This window comes from Lactuca sativa, chromosome 1 (genome assembly GCF_002870075.4).
Source record: "Lactuca sativa cultivar Salinas chromosome 1, Lsat_Salinas_v11, whole genome shotgun sequence".
Lineage (NCBI taxonomy): Eukaryota > Viridiplantae > Streptophyta > Magnoliopsida > Asterales > Asteraceae > Lactuca > Lactuca sativa.
In genome coordinates, this window is record NC_056623.2 from 90330148 (window position 1) to 90343250 (window position 13103).

The following is a 13103-nucleotide window of genomic DNA, read 5'->3' on the forward strand; positions in this document are numbered from 1 at the left end:
TGTGATTAGATTCATTTTGCTCTCTTATCAAGCTTCCTTTCTTTTCACCGATCCTGCAAAAACACTCAAATGCAATCTTATCACATCATGTATTAAGAATCAATGAATAGGAACTTAATGGAGTTAGATAGTGGATTCTTACCTAAAGTAGAGCCATACGTTTTGACTCTCCCATCTCTTAGATCTCTTAGGTAATTAGGGCAACTTCGTCTCCAATGCCCCTTCTCTTGGCAATAAAAGCAAATTGACTCTTTTGGAACAACACATGGAACTACTTCAGACATCGCCTTTCTCTTATGATCAAACTTTTCGATCATTGCATGTCTTTCATTGCCATTGTCTATATCCATAGAGGTCTTGAAGGCAGATTCACCAATCAACTTTGCTTTTCTATTGCGCCAAACCATTGCTGATTCAGCAGCAATAAGCATGTAGGTGAGATCTATAAGTGTCACGTCGTGGTTCATCATATAGTACTCTCTTACGAACTCACTATACGAGTTGGGAAGTGACTGAAGAACCCAATCAACAACCATTTCCTCACAGACAACGGATCCCAACATTCTTAACCTATCAATGTGTGACATCATTCCTAGGATGTGTGCACACACCGGCTTTCCTTCTTTATGTTTACTTGCCAAAAGGGCTTGAGTGATCTTGAACTTTTCAAGCCTTTGAACTTGTGGGTTAGGGAGAATAATTGGAGGAGGAGGAGGAAGTGAAGCATGATTTCTTGTTCCTCGATCGAATCGTGGAATATCATCTTCATGTGGAATGCTTGTTCCACGGGATTTGGGAAAACCATAGTTGTCGAACTTTGACATCTACAATACGGGAGAAAACGAATTCAAGTTATTTGATTGAATGAGTCCTTACTAAATCACCCAAATGAGATACTAAGGCTAGGACCCAACACAATATTCTACAACTCGGGAGAGGGATGCCGTAACCCTAATTGCAGAATATTTGAAGGTAAGTGAATGACGATTCACTAATTTCCACCATTAAAAAACGAAAAGAAATTTAAGTTTTAAGTCTATGAAAACTCCTAGATCCTATGAGATTCATTGAACATTTCAATGGCATGTTTAAATCTCGATATGCCCCTCTTGTTTGTGACTGGGATGCCGAGGATCACAAAGCGGGTGTGAATAACCATGCAAACTTACATGGTGCCCTCACATGTTACAGTCACCTATTCGATGTGCCGGTAAACCACACACACTCCACCAAACTATGACAAACATTGAGTCACCCTTTTCTACCTTTGCTTAGAACCATTTAGTGTGCCGGTAAACCACACACGCTCCACTAATGTCTTTGCAAGGGCACAAAGTGTAATTTCATGGAATTGCATCAATTCACTTTTGCCTAGGTAACTAAGATTGGGAATTTTATGAAAACATTTAGTTACTTTAATAATTCATTATACTTATAATGGAAGGTTTCGTCCTATCCTACCCGTTCGGCTAACGACCCTCCACTAGTCAAGAGTGCGGTGGGTAAGAGTGGATACCCATTTAATCGCCATTTTATAGGCAATTTCCTTAAACACCCCTTATAGACCAGCTTCGTGAATGAGGCCTACTAACGGTAAGACTGACTTTTACTCATACATATATATAATGTTAGACTTTTAATGTTATATATATAGTATAGGGTGTATTTTACACTTTTAAAATATTAGGTGGTCAAATTTAACAATTATACTTTTAATTCAATTAAATTTTAAACCTAAACTTTTATGGATTTATTAAACCTCTTTTAATTATACTCCTTAATTAATTAATAAAACCATAAGGGTGTAATTTGAACTTTTCAAACAATACTAGGGTTTTTAGAATTTAACATTCCTAATTAAACTTTTAATCAACTTTTAAATTCCAAAACTTGAGGGCAAGTTTTGAAACATTTCAAAACATTAGGGTTTAGAGTTTAAGTGTACATCAAATTAAACAATTAATCAAAATTTAAATTCCAAAACTTGAGGGCAAGTTTTGAAACCTTTCAAAACATTAGGGTTTCAACTATTTAAATTTCAAAACAACAAAACTTTTGGGTTCAAATTTAAACTATAAAACCTAAAGGGGAAAATATGAACATTTTCATAACAACAAGGATCAAATAACAAATAATCTAAATTAACATTTAATCACATAATTATCCATATTTGATTTATTTAATGATTTCTTGCAAAACAATTTACCAATTTAATCAAAATAATTAGTCAATTATCACATAAGGAAACAATTATCTTATTAATTGATAAATATCTTCAATTAGATCAAGAATATAGTCAAATATATCATAAAATCGGATTAATATTGATCTAATATGATAAGGCAACTATCCTTAAGCAAAAACAACAAGAAATCCCGAGGTTTACTCCATCTGACGAGTTGACTCGTCGAGTCAAGCATGGACTCGTCGAGTCAGCATAGACTCGGCGAGTTCAGCTATGGACTCGGCGAGTTCAGCTATGGACTCGGCGAGTCCAGCCTCCAGAAACCAAAAAATTGAATTTTTCAAACATATCAAGCATCAATACAATAGAAACCAGTCAAGGCTCTGATACCACTGATGGGTTTTAGTCCTAAGAACATCCTATGTGCTCATACAAACCCTAATGCTTGGATCTAGGTTTCTCTATTGTACATGCAAGTTATCCAAGACTATAAACCCTAATTCTAGCATACAAGTAATCATATTAACATGAGAATAGGTTTATAATATTACCTTGATTGTTATGTAGCAATAACAATCCCAAATCTCCTTGTATTGACTTTGGAAGGCTTAGAGTCACAAGTGTCACTCCTCTAATGGCTCACAAACACCATAAGCAAGAGGATGAAGAGGAGAGAGGATAGAGGCTGCCAAAACCGTGTGAAAACCCTAGCAAGATGCTTGTCCACGTTTTTGGTCCTTAAGGGATCTATATATAGTGAGGCAATTAGGGTTATCTAACATGGAAACCCTAATTTGGATGCTTAAGCCCTAAGCAACCCATGGAGCCCTTTCCATAAGGCCTTAGACGATTTCATATGGGTTTCCCCCATAGAATTCGTCCACCTTATGATATAAGGCAATCCATGGCCCAAATTGCAATTATCTTATAATTACAATTGCAGTCCCTTAAGTTTAATTAATCTCTTTTAGTCACAAAACTAATTACCAATTAATTATTGACTAATATTAATTAAACAATATGATTTCTCCTTTAATATATTATTCTCATAATATATATATATATATATATATATATATATATATATATATTAATAAATCATATTTAATCCTTTCTCTCCATAATTCATCCTATCAAGTTGCTTTGGTGAAGGCAACCCAAAAGGACCATGCACCATCGGGTCAAGTACATACCAAAATAGTTATGGACTTAGACACTAATCCAACACTTATGGCCTCTGTTTCTACCCATTCCGATAATGGCAGCCGCCTATGAGGTGTCTGAGCATGTGTATGATTGAGTATATTGGCTATTCTCGGTGTTGGTGGTGTTATATGCGAATTAATGGACCAAAAAATCTACCACCACCACTCAAGGTGGTGGCTGCCACCTATTGCCGCTTTTTACCGTCCTTTGCCACCACCAGCCACCATGGGAGGTGGCTATATGCGTGTGTATTTTATGTGTGAGGTTGTTTATGCACTTTTTGGGCAGGAACCACCACCACCACCATTGGAAATGGTGGCTGCTTCCGCCTGCTGCCGTGAGCCACCGCCGACCACCACTGCCCGAGGTGGCAGTGGGTGGTGCTCGACATGGTGGAACCCTAATGGACCTAAACACTTAATCTTGGATCGGGCTGCTTCGTGATTGGGCTAGAAACCCTAATTAGGTTTTAGAAAACCCTAATTTGGGTTTGTTAGTATGAATTTTATCGGGACCCGCGGTTGGACTGTTAAGTTGATATTGTGAATTATGTCCGACTTCATTGTGTGGATGGCCTAATGGAGCGATGGACTTAACGGGTTAAGTCCTTAATGGGTTAATTGAGAAACACTTAACCCTAATCATCATTTTATGTGAAAACCCTAATTTTGCTTGGGCCTTGGTGATTGGGCTATTGATGGGTCATCCAAGAGAAATCATGTGGACTAGAATATTTAGATAGGCTTTAGGGTAAGGCCCATATAAGGGTTTGGGTCCAATTTGGAAAACTGGGCCATAGTTGGGCCATTAGTGGACCTTTGAGGACCTATTTGGTATTGGGCCTTGGTGGGCCCAATGGGCTTGGGTTATTTATGGTCCGGTTTGGTGGACCATATTTAGACCTAATATGTTAAGGTTTGGTCTTAGATCCTAATGGGGTTAATTGTGGGTTTGGCTAAGTGTTAGAAGTTGGAGTACAAGAGCAACATTTATAGGATTTGTCCGCCATCTGAGGTGAGTCTTCTCACTATACTTACATGTGTTGTAATTTGTGTGTGACCAGAGGGTCTTGTTGGTGTTATTAACCGAAAGGTCTTGTTGGTGTTATTGACCGGAGGGTCCTAGTGCATTGCTGACCAAATGGTCTTAGTACATTATTGACTGGAGGGTCTTGTTTGTGTATATTACGAGAGGTGTTATTGTGCATACTGTCTTTATGACTTATGTTATTATATTCTTCTATGTATATGTTGATTCTATGTGTTTATATTGAGTACTATGATATCCTGCTTTATGATTGGTGAATTATACTGTGTATTATTCTGAGCTTATTGAGTTAGAACCAGAGGGTCCACCCGAGTTGTGGGACTCAAGGGTCCCACTAAGACACATTGACCAGAGGGTCTTATTTGGGTTTAGCCATGAGAGGCATATGTGATGTTTGTGGTATTTTGGGGAACTCACTAAGCTTCGTGCTTACCATGTTATGTGATATGTGTTTCAGGTACTTCTCAAGACCACGGGTAGACGCCGGCTTGATTGTACACACGAGATGAAATTATGTTTATGAGGATCTTGGATTTTATTCAAACAAATATGAACATGTGTTTTTGCTATTTCGACATTTTGGCGAATTTGTGATATGTGTTGTCGAGATTTATGTGATTTTAAAATAAAAATTTGTTTGAAAATTTACGGTGTTACACATTTTGTAAATGAAAGCACAAAGAACTCTTAATCACAATCTAGTGAAACGAAAATGAAATTCAAGTTTGGCAAAGTCAAATCCATGAACAAGCCTAATACTAAAAAGCTTTGATTGTGTGTTCATTAAAACAAACACAAAAAAATCAAAACCTATAAAAGCATAATAAAAGCTTTCAAGCACCAGAAATTTTTTGATTGTGTGTTCATCGAAGATTCGATTGTGTGTTCATCACAGCGAACTTAAAATACATAAAACTCAAAAGCTTTAACTGCCAGTCATCACATATTGATACACCTCGTAAGCCAGATCTTCGCGTCATTTAGATTGCTTGATCGGGATAACTTTGACGAGAATCAAAGATCATTTGAGGATCGAATACCGACACACCTAGTAAGCCAGATCTTCCCGAGTGTCGTAACCTACAGAGATCCTAAATAATTTCTTCTGTCCACCACCCCCATAATCGTTGTTGGTGATGGAAGATTCAACCGACATATCAATCGAAAACCTATATTCATAGTTGTAAACATGGGAAACTATGGGAAATGAATCTCAATATAAAAACACAAATTAGGAATGGAAGAGTGTAATACGATGAAAGTTTTTGTTGTTTCTCTTTCCTCGGTAAATATGGGATAAAGAGGGTGAGGTGGATTTAGGTTAATTATTTTTAGTTTAAAAAAAAAATCAACGTACATTGAAACTGTTATTTCAAGTTAAAAGAGACCAAATAAGCAGGTCGCATCCACTTTATTCCCTTAAAAAGCAAGAAATTAAGTTAAGAGACTGATTTGATCAAAACGCAAAACATTATAGGGCTACATTGTCGTTTTCCCATTTTAAAACGGTGCAATCTTCTTTCGAATGATTATACCAAAATCTCCCAATTTTATGATCGAAATAATATCATATAGCAGTCCATTGGTCGTGAGAATGAGCTTGGTCTGGTAAAACAATGATATACTCTCCCTTGACAAGCATAATAAAAGGTAAGCTTCAAATCCAGAAAAAAAGTCGAAAATATGACAATTGCTAAGATTTTTGACGTTTTGAATCCACCTTGGGATTCACTTGGAATCAAAAATATGTATTGTTCATCTCGTGTAAAGTGTCAATAATATGATCTAGATCTGGAATAAACAATATTATGAGTATTTATATTTGTTGGGAATTTTTTTTTTGAAAAAAGTTGTTGAAAATATGAGGAGCTAAACTTTGAAGAGCATAAAATTTGGAATATTGTGATATTTAAAAAAAAAGTCATTGTATTCTATGTAATAAAGCTTATCCATAGACATATAATACTCCAAATTTAAATGTCATAAATACAAGCTTTTTAGGTCTAAAGTCGGATATATGTGATGTTTTTTTAAAAAAATCTAAATAAAATTTATAACATATAAACTTACATATACTAGTGGGTCCCAATAGAAAAACATATACACTAAAGATATGTAAATATTTAAGTTACATGCGTAACACCACCAATACATCGTTTGATAATTCTTGTTGATGATAAGGCAATAGAAGGTTCACCGTTTTAGTTTGGTATACAACTCTATAAACGACAAAGGTAAGATTAAAGTTAATAAGATTATGAATCTCTTACATGTTAATCTATCTCATTACTGCTAGTGTGGGCCCACATGCTACAACGCCTTTTTACCATTTCTCACATCTACAAATATAGCGATCGATATGTACAAATGCACTTTACAAAGAATATATCACTTCATATTTGAAGCTATAGACTTGTCTTGCGTGCTAGGGTTGACACTTGTGCATCCTCCTACAAAGCATGATGGAAACCGAGTATACTGAATTGTATTTATAGGAAAGGAATATGGCATTATCGTCATAGTGTCTAAATTCCATGTGAAATAATAGTACACTGACAATTCACTAATGAAATGATAATACAATGACAATTCAGTGGTGAAATAACAATACACTGACAATTCACTGGTGAAATCATAACTTTTATTAATATTAAATATTTGAAATTCGTAGTGAAAGTATATATTTTCATAGCCAAAGTGACAGGACAATTCATTAGTGAAATAACAATTCACTTGTGACACAACTCTTAATAATAATAAAAATCTAAAATTCGTAGTCAAAGTGTACATTTTCATAGACAAAGTGACATAACAATTAAATGGTGAAATGAAAATACACTAATGTAAGAAACCATAAAAATTTCATATCATTCTATCATCAAACCTCTATATATGTGACACAAAACCATACCAATTTATATCATTCGATCACACTTCATTTGTAAGAAAATTTGATATGTATAACAAAATGTTTATGCTTAATTAATTATATTTTATTTAAAATTATAGTTGTCTAAAAGTGTATGCATGTATTGCAACCTTCAAGTTTAAGTGGTTCGCTACACTCAAGAATTGAAAATGACAATGATCACCATGATATTAGGCATCAGGATCTTGTCAATAACACTGCATTACAGTTTATTTGTGACTATCTGAAGGGTCACCACTAGTAAGAGTTGTAGTATGGATAATTATCTTTGTGATAATTAGCTGGTATACTGTTATCTGTTATGACTATGTACTAGCATGATATGATGTTATGTGATAGTAGGTAGTAGGGGGAATAGTCCCAATGTTACGGTCGTAAGGGATGAAGGATAGGTCGGGCACCCCAGATATACCCGATAGTATGTATATGTTATGTTATTATGTGGTAGTAGTAGGAGGTGAAATAGTCCCCATAGCCGGTTGAGATAAACCGGAGGGTTGGTCAGCACCCCAAAAATGCCAGACAGGGTAGGTCGGCACCCCATAAATGCCAGACATGATAGGTCGGCACCTCAAAATTGCCAGACAGGGTAGGTCGGGCACCCCAAAATTGTCTGGCAGTATGTTAGTTATGTGGTATATGGTATGATAGGGGAACTCACTAAATTTTGTTGTGTTTGACGCCCTATCATTTATCAACTCATTCGATACCAACGTATAAACACGTGGGTCGATTTTGGGTCGTTCTAAGCATTTTCATGTGTTTGAAATAATTGAGGCCTACATCAAGTTTTTTGAGGTTCACAACGACATTGCTTGGTTCCACCTTAGATGTGAACCACATACAAAAATATTGTAATATGATATTTAGAGTAATAATTAATGTTTGTGTTTTTTTGCGTTTTAATTTAAATAAACATGAACATGCGATTTGAGGAAGAAATTAAAGATATTCTGAATATAGAGTATGCTATGTTTATGGATAGATTTTGTTACAAAGTATACAATGAAAAATATTCCAATTCAAACGGACTTCGGATGAAAAAAAATCATGAAGGTTTATATTTGAGTCGTTGGTTTTTTTTTCTTCATATTTTTCATCAACTACCCTATTTTGGAGATATAAAGGTATGACTTATTTGGAGTGTGATATATTGATGGATAGTGCTTGTTAAGTAGGACACAATGAAAAAATTCACATAATAGACTTCATATAAAAAAGTCATACACTTTCAAAGTTGGAAAAAAAAAACTTAATTTTCAGTCAAGTGTGCAAAGATCTACTTAGATTTTCACAATCAACCCTTAGATTTTTGCGGACAAACCTCCAAAACAATGTTGTTTGGGCAAAAAAAAAATTAATAATAATAATAAAATTAAGATAGTCATCTGCAAAAATAATTATTACTTTGGTTTTATATTTTTGAGGCTATTTTATAGTAAATACTTTGAAAAAATAGTTATTATATATTATGTTTTAATTTAAAATTTGATTATGCGAGAGAACAAAAGGAGGTAGATATATTTTTCTTTGATTTAAATTGATTAATTCATTGATAAGTATGACTTATAAGGCTATCCGGTGTGGGCAACGCTCCACCGACGTTTTTCCGACATGACACCAAGAAAACGACGTCACAACGGTACAAACACCGCCTCTTTCACCGTTTTTGCACGTTATAGGCTTGCCTTTGCATCCCGTTACCATCACAATCTCTGATAACACCGTTTCCTTCTTAAATCAGATAAAAACGTCAATGGGACGTTGCCCACACCGGATATCCTAAGGGGTCTTTACCTCGTTGGTGCAATAGGCGTTCAAATTTATTTTGATTTTATTTGTTTTGGTACCATCGGTGAACCCAATTTTGTTTGTTTTCTTTCTTTTTTTATTTGTTTGATATGAAAATTAAGATTGTTTTTGTAATTTGTGTTGCCATGTGAGAAAAAAATGGATATTTTTGTTCATATAAATTAATTCTTAGTAGATATTGTTGAGTACGAAAGTATTGTGAGGTGTCGAAATATGTCTTAGTCTGTATTAGTATCGAAGCTTGTTTGTACATTGTTTATTATAAGGGTATTATATTTCGAAACTTAAGTGTCTTAGTCCCTTATAGTTAGATGAGAGCTTCGTTATTCGCATTGTATTCTCTGAATATTCTCTATACTTCAGAAAGCATCATTGAGCCAACCAGACTTTATTTTGACATTGTGTTCATAATTCTTACATAACTTTGATCTAGTATTTGATACTCGATTAAATCACAACTACAGATATGAGCACAGTCGTATCAATAAGTGGGACAATTTAGACGATGACTCATACCTTTAAAATTTATACGGTCTCATTTTATATAACTTACTGTAATATTTTAGTATAAGAAAAAATTAATATATTGTGTATGACAGTTGAACGGAAAAATGAAAAGAAATAGTCAAAACAAAATTAACGAATAAGACTAATATACATATGATTCTTCTGGAAAAATCATTGCATTTGTCCTCTTACCACGATCAATTGAAGAATGTTGTGAATCGATTTTAGTTTTTTTAATGGTAACAAAAATAAGCGGATTTCAATTTTTAATTTGATTTTAATTTATGTATTTTGATTTCTGATTCAATCTTTCTTAATACATTGACTAGTTGTGAGACCCGTATATTATACGGGTTGGATAAAACAAAAAAAAAAATTAAATATGAAGTTTTAAACAAAGATTTATTTAAATTTGAAATTTAAAATTTGAATTTAAAAGGAAACATATTAAATACTATATGAGAGTTGTAATATTGTAATTTATTGGTTATTTTCAATTAAGACAATTATTAATTAAGGTGTAAATATGATGTGTTAATTAAGAAAGATAAAAAAAAAATAAGAAAATGACAAATGAAAAAAACATTTATTCAAAAATACCACAAAATGACAAGTGTCAAAACTCATAAGAAATTGACATATGATAAAAAAAACCTTCATTTATTAAGGAGGATTTGATAATTTGATATCATAGATTCACAATAGATATTTTTGTTTACTTTACATGTTTTTTTCTTATCTGTCCCATGATTTTTTTTCCTTTCCATAGGTGGAGAGTCTCCAATCTCTTATTGTAATATATTTTTTAATTAATTAAAATTTATACGGGTATCAACCCTCAGTTAAAAAAAAAAAAACTATTGTTAAGGGATTATTATTTTTTTTTAAATTTTGTTCCAAGCTTCAAATTGGCTTGATCTGGCATTGGGTACGAGTAGTTGGTGTAATATGGGTCCAAATTAAATTAGATTTGATAGTTTTTTTTTTTTTAATTAAATTTTTTTTAGTTAGTTATGGTTATTGGCTTTTTATATATTTATAATATTCAAAACATTAAATTTAAACAGCTGGATATAAATTGATAAATTCAGAAAAAGAATGTACTTTTTGTTATTCATTTCTTTTATTTATTCCCTTTTTAAACAGCTGGATTTTTATTTAATATTTTATCCGTGAAAAACGGAGTAAATAGTCATTAATATGACTACCCAAGGCCATAAATGATATACAATAATATTATATCAAATCCATGCTTCAGATTTCATAGGGACGATAACAATGCAGTCATGCAGATATCGGTTGAGACTATCTTTTTCATATTAAATCATGATTCATGCATCTTGTGTTTTTCTATTGTTTCTAATTTTGTCTATAATTATTTCCACTTTTTATTAAGATTTCAATTGTTTAATTTATAGATGTAGATACAAGATACATACGTTTAGACGTTTAGTGACTACTGACTAGTAAATGTAAAACCACCTTAATGAAAATAATTAATAAAATCAAGAGAAACAAGATTAAAATAAGGAATTGCTAATTTGTATATGGATGATACGCACTGTTGGTTACATCCTAAGTTTGTAATTGGTGTGCATATTTATATTATCTTGATATAATTTGACACCTTGTACTTGGTTCATAATATGGTTCATCCAAATTTTGGCGACTCATCACTCATGTTCTTTTAACATATATAGGACATTGTGTAAGGATTTAAAGATTTATATTAATACCGACATTTCTTATTCAACATGTTTGTTTGATTTATGAGCTATTCACTAAAATACCATATTTGAAAGCCAAATACATTTACAAGGACCTAGAAGAGAAGGAACACAACAATTACAAGAAAGTGAAGAACTAATAGCAAAACGAATTAAATCAATTGACTTTAAAATTCTAATTATTAAAAAAAAAAAAAAAAAAAAAAAAAAAAAAGATTGCAACACAACTTTATTGTAAATCGAATCTTTTCTTTACTTCTGAGAACCAAAGATCAACGAGTTCCTATAGATACAAATCAACCCAAAACAACATCAAACTAACCTCATCTAGATAAGGTCTCTGTCTGCACAACTATATACAAGAAAGCCACTCCGCAAATCAAACTCCAATACTCATGAATGGTTTAAACAACTTTTACCGATATCCTTGTTAACAAACTATGAAAATATTTAGAAATCTATTAATCTAAGATTCTTTACTTTTAATCTAAATCATGAATATTCAACTATGTAATCTTGTCCAATACATGTTATTTCTTGTGAATAAAATGTTTACTCAATTTGTTTCATGATTACCTACTCTCAGTTTAACCATATAATCAACCCCTAAAAATATAGGGTTTATGGTTTCACCCAAAATTCCTAAATTAAAATCATCCAAAGATAGATAATTGCTTTTTACCTTATTTTCTTTCTTGGATGATAAAATCCCTTGGTATTATCTTTGATTTGATTCATCTTGGAATTGAGTTTCATACAATACACTAAGAACACCCACATAAGTAATCTTAAAGTTTCTGAAGAGATTTGGGTGTAATTTTTTTTTCCAACTAACTTGTAACTAATAATTAAACTAAAAATTCAATTGTCATCGTAAAAATGATTTAAAAAGTGGGGATCAAAGGGTGGCAACGAGAAAAGTCTGCATGTCGAACTAAAGATCCGATCCATACCCGAATCCACTCAAAATTTCATCCTCATCGGAACCTCCAAGTGCCCTGCGCCGGTGACATGTCAAGACTGAGATCCCCTCAGTGGCATAACCATGATTTTGTTTTAGGATATACCAAATAATTTTCAAAATATGAAAAAGTGACAAAATTCAAAAGATAACAAAATATAACTATATATACATTCTAAAATATTTTTTTTATTTAATTTGCACACAATGTTGTCTTACATCATCAAAATAATCTAAAATGTAGTCTAATGAACATAGACATCAATGTTTTCCTTTTTATTAAATTTCTAGTTTTTAATAGGATAGACCATATCACTATCATAATTCCTTTTATACATTTAAAAATGTATTAAAAATTAATAATAATAATAATAATAATCAAGGTAATGGTAAATCCAAACATTTTGAAAAACTTAAGGGTAAATCCGAACATTTTTGAAAATTCAAGGGCTTTACTGACATTAGGTAACCGGTAGGTTACCTGAAAACCGGCTACAAGAGTAAAAATGAACAAATTAAATAAAACTTCGGGTTTTACTGGACCTAAAACACGTCCAAGGGTAAAACCGACATTTTTGTGAAAACTTAAGAGCTTTTATGTCATTTTCCTTAACATAAATATATATATTGTACATCCCTATTCTAGTTCTAAGGCCGGAAGGTATGGAGCGGGAAATGGGAGCGGGAGAGCTTCCCTCTCACTAGAACACCGTCCCTTGGCTGAGGGAA

The 13103-nt window shown here is 32.9% G+C and overlaps 1 long non-coding RNA gene across 1 annotated transcript; it reads right to left on the reverse strand.

Moving 5' to 3' along the window:
* Nucleotides 1-5183: 5183 nt before the first annotated feature.
* Nucleotides 5184-6879, reverse strand: LOC122196058 (uncharacterized). Its single transcript, XR_006187333.1, has 2 exons — nt 6709-6879; nt 5184-5607 (listed from the first exon to the last, which is right to left on the reverse strand). It is a non-coding gene; the product is annotated as an uncharacterized LOC122196058 (long non-coding RNA).
* Nucleotides 6880-13103: the final 6224 nt, after the last annotated feature.